Here is a 4306-nt window from a genome sequence, read left to right as displayed (position 1 = left end):
ACACCCTCCTCCTGAGACCTTGGCCTATCTGGTCTGGGAAAATTTGATTGGGGTCAATCACATATGGGGAGAACCCCTCAAAAACAAACAAACAAACAAAAAATGTTCCCTATAGGCAGGACAAGAATCAGAATAACAAGAGCTGAAAAATTCTGATCAGTCAAACAGAAGTTATGCTAGAGGTCTAGAATAAGTTGAACTGAATGCCAAAGAACAAATAGAAAACAAAGTCAACCAATAAGAAAACTCTAGATAAAACAGTGAAAATGACCTTTAGAATAAACCAATGAAGGAAACCAGATGCCTAGACACCAACAAAAAATTATGAGTCACACTAGGAAAAATGAAGATATGGCCCAAAGGAACAAATTAACATTTCAAACAAGATAGGAGTTGAAACAACTAATTAAGATGTTCAAACATGCTAAATCAATTAAAAAATCAAATCAACAGGTTGAGGGAAGATATGACAAAAGAGATGAAGGATATAAAGAAGACATAGGATGAACATAAGGGAGAACCTGAAAGTTTGAAGAAACAAATGGCAGAACTTATGGGAATGAAAGGCACAATAAAGAGATGGAAAAACCAAATGGAGACTTACAACAGCATATGTGAAGAGGCAGAAGAAAGGATCAGTGAACTAGAGAAAGGACATCTGAAATCCTACGCACAAAAGAACAGACAGGGAAAATAATGGAAAAATACAAGCAGCATCTCAGAATTGACTGACAACATGCAGCACATGAATGCACATGTCGTGGCTGTCCCAGAAGAAGGGAAAAGGGGCAGAAAGAATAATGGAGGGAATAATCACTGCAAATTTCCCATCTTTTATGAAAGATATAAAATTACAGATTCAAGAAGCACAGCACACACCAAACAGAATAGATCCAAATAGATCTACTCCAAGACACTTACTAATCAGATTGTCAAATGTCAAAGACAAAGAGAATTTCAAATGCAGCAAGAGAAAATCGATCCATCACATACAAGGGAACCTTAAGAAGACTATATGCAAACTTCACAGCAGAAACCATGGAGGCAAGAAGGCAGTGGTATGGTATTTTTAAGATACTGCAAGAGAAAAACTGCCAACCAAGAATTCTATAACAAGCAAAACTGTCCTTCAAAACTGAGGGAGAGTTTAAAATATTTTCAGACAAACAGATACTGATAGAGTTTGTGAACAAGAGACCTGCTCTACAAGAAATACTAGAGGGAGCACTACAGGCAGATAGGAAAAGATAGGAGAGAGAAGTTTGGAGAAGAGTGTGGAAATGAAGACTGTCAGTAAGGGTAAAAAGAGAACTTTGCAAGTTAAAGTTGAAAACACAAGTTATCAGGAGATAAAAGAAGGTAGAGATTGGGCATTTGATGCTGAAGGAGTACAGAATGTTCAACAAGACTGATTGTGAAGATCCAGAAATGGATGGCACAATACTAGCAGATGGTAGCTCAACATTGGAAATACACTAAACAAAGCTGAGTGAGTATGGTTGAAAGAGGAAGGCTAGGGATATGTATAACACTGGAAGGAAAGATAGAAGATAAAGACTGGAACTGTATAACTTAGTGAAACCTAGAGTGAACAATGATGGTGATTAAATGCACAAATATATGAATGTTATTACATGGAGGAGGACAACGAATGGTGTTGAAAATGAGATAGTGTATGGAAAAATACAATCAATGCAAATTAGAGTCCATAGATAACAGTAATGTTGTAATGTATTTCCATGAAATGTAACAGGCAATATACAAAAGCTAAAGATCAATAAGAGGGGATTAAGGAAGAGGTAGGGGATTCTTGTTTTTTCTATTTTATTTATTATTATTCATTTTTTGTTTTCCTATTCTGCTTTCTTTGCAGAAGAAATGGAAATGTCCTCATATAGATTGTGTTGGTGAATGCATAACTATCTGATTATACTAGGAACCACTAATGGTTTACTTAGGATGGATTGTATGGTGTGTGAGTAAAAACTGTTTAAAAAATAAACAGAAAGATACAGGTGCTGGAGAAACTGCGGAGAGAGGGATGCACCTATTCACTCTTTGTAGGGAAGTAGAGTGGTGCAGCCCATCTGGAGAGCAGGGTGGTGGTTCCACAGGAGGCTAAGTATAGGTCTGCCATAAGATCCTGCCACCCCGTTATTTGGTATATACTTGGAAGACTGAAAACAAGGACATGAATGGACATTTGCACACTGGTGTTTATGGCAGCAGCATTCATGATTTGCAATGGACTGAGGTGGTTTAAGGGTATATCAACTGACGAAGGAAGGATGAACTGTGGTGTATACATACAAAGGAATACTGAGCAGATGTAAAAAGGAATGAAGTTGTGAGGCATGCAATGAGGTGCCTGAAACTTGAGGACAGTATGCTGAGTGGAAAAAGCTGCAAATGAAAAGGCAAATATAATGCCTCATTTATATGGACTAACTATAATGTGCAAACTCTGAGAACTAAATTTGAGAGCATAGATTATCAGGGTAAGGCTTATTATAAAGGTTCCTAGATTGCAAGCTCTTACAGCAGTTATATCTATTCCTGAGTTGTTACAATTTTTTCTAACCTCTGAGATGCTAAGCTCTTTGTGATAACCTGGTCATTCATTGGAACTTCAGGAGTCTCTGAGACTCAGAGCTAGAGTTCTGCAGCTAGAAAAGTCAGCATTACCCCATACAGCAAATGTTAAAAAAAAAGCTGAAAAAGAGATCAGACTTCAATAAGAGAGATGAATGAAGCTGATCTGGTTAGGACTAAAGCAAATGCAGACTAAAGGGGAAGGGACGATATTGACTGTGTTTTAAAACTTCAACTTCTGTGTGAGACCCAAGAAAGAGATGTTTACTTGGTGCAAAATTTATACTTTCTGTAGCACACTATCTGTGTGCCCCGATACACCCCAGAGTAATTTGGGCAGAGAATCAAGTATTTGCAAAGCCCCCTTGAGGGACTGGGGGAAAATGTGGAAATATTAAACTTCCTCACCTAGAGAACTCCTGATATTTTCACAAACATTGGGGACTACCAATTTACGCCAAGCCCTCGATCTTGTGGCTTGCCCTTATGAAACGTATTCTTGCAAAGGAGAAGCTAAAGCCTACTTATAATTATGCCTAAGAGTCACCCCTAGAGAACCTCTTTTGTTGCTCAGATGCAGCGTATCTCTCTAAGTCAGCTCTGCATGTAAACCCATTGCCCTCTCCCCTATGTGAGACATGAGTCCCAGGGGTGTAAATCTCCCTGGCAATGTGGGACATGACTCCCAGGGATGAACCTGGCCTTGGCATCGTGGGATTGGAAAAGCCTTCTTGGACAAAACAGGAAGAGAAATGAAAAACAGTTTTAGTGGCTGAGAAGTTTAAAATGGAGTTGGGAGGTCATTCTGGAGGTTATAGTTATGCATAATATAGATATCCCTTTTTAGTTTTTAGTGTATTAGAATAGCTGGAAGGAAATACCTGAAACTGTTGAACTGTAATCCAGTAGACTTAATTCTTGAAGATGATTATGTAACTATATAGCTTTTATGGTGTGACTGTAATTGTGAAAACCTTGTGACTGACACTCCCTGTATCCAGTGTATGGACAAAAGAATAAGAAAAGAAACAAAAAGATAAATAAATAACGGGGTGGGGGATACAGGGTATAGGATGTTTCAGGTGTTTTTATTTTCATTTTTTTTTTTTTTTGGAGTAATGAAAATGTTCAAAAATTGATTGTAGTGGTGAATGCACAACTATATGATGATACTGTGAACCACTGGTTGTACACTTTGGATGATTATCTGTTATGTCAATACATCTCAATAAAATTGCATTAAAAAAAAACAAAAAAAAAAAACTTGAGTTAGCTTCAGTGGTGGTTTGCTTTCCCAACTTGGATACTTTCTGTGTGTTCTGGTAAATGACTTAACCTCATAGACTGTTTCAATGATTAATATAGGTAAAGTACCTGACACACAGAGTAACTATAACAGATGGCAACAGTTAAAATATCAATCCGCAGTGGGTGGGGGGCAGCTGGCACCCACCAACAGAAGGACCAGTAACTCTTGCAATTTAGTGGCCAGCAAAGTTACAAGTGTATCTAAAGGGTGTATTGTCACCTCCCACCACAGCCCCCAAATACTACTTCAATTCTGTCTGTAGGAAATAATAACCACATAGACAAAGGATTCATTGTAGCATTATTTAGAATCGTAAATGCTTGAGAGACATCTACATTCACCGATAATGGGACTGGTTAAAATATTAAGTACCCCTGTATAATGGAACTCAGAGCAGCCATGAAG

Source organism: Choloepus didactylus, chromosome 12, assembly GCF_015220235.1.
Source record: "Choloepus didactylus isolate mChoDid1 chromosome 12, mChoDid1.pri, whole genome shotgun sequence".
NCBI classification, from domain to species: domain Eukaryota; kingdom Metazoa; phylum Chordata; class Mammalia; order Pilosa; family Megalonychidae; genus Choloepus; species Choloepus didactylus.
This window is presented reverse-complemented; position numbering follows the sequence as displayed.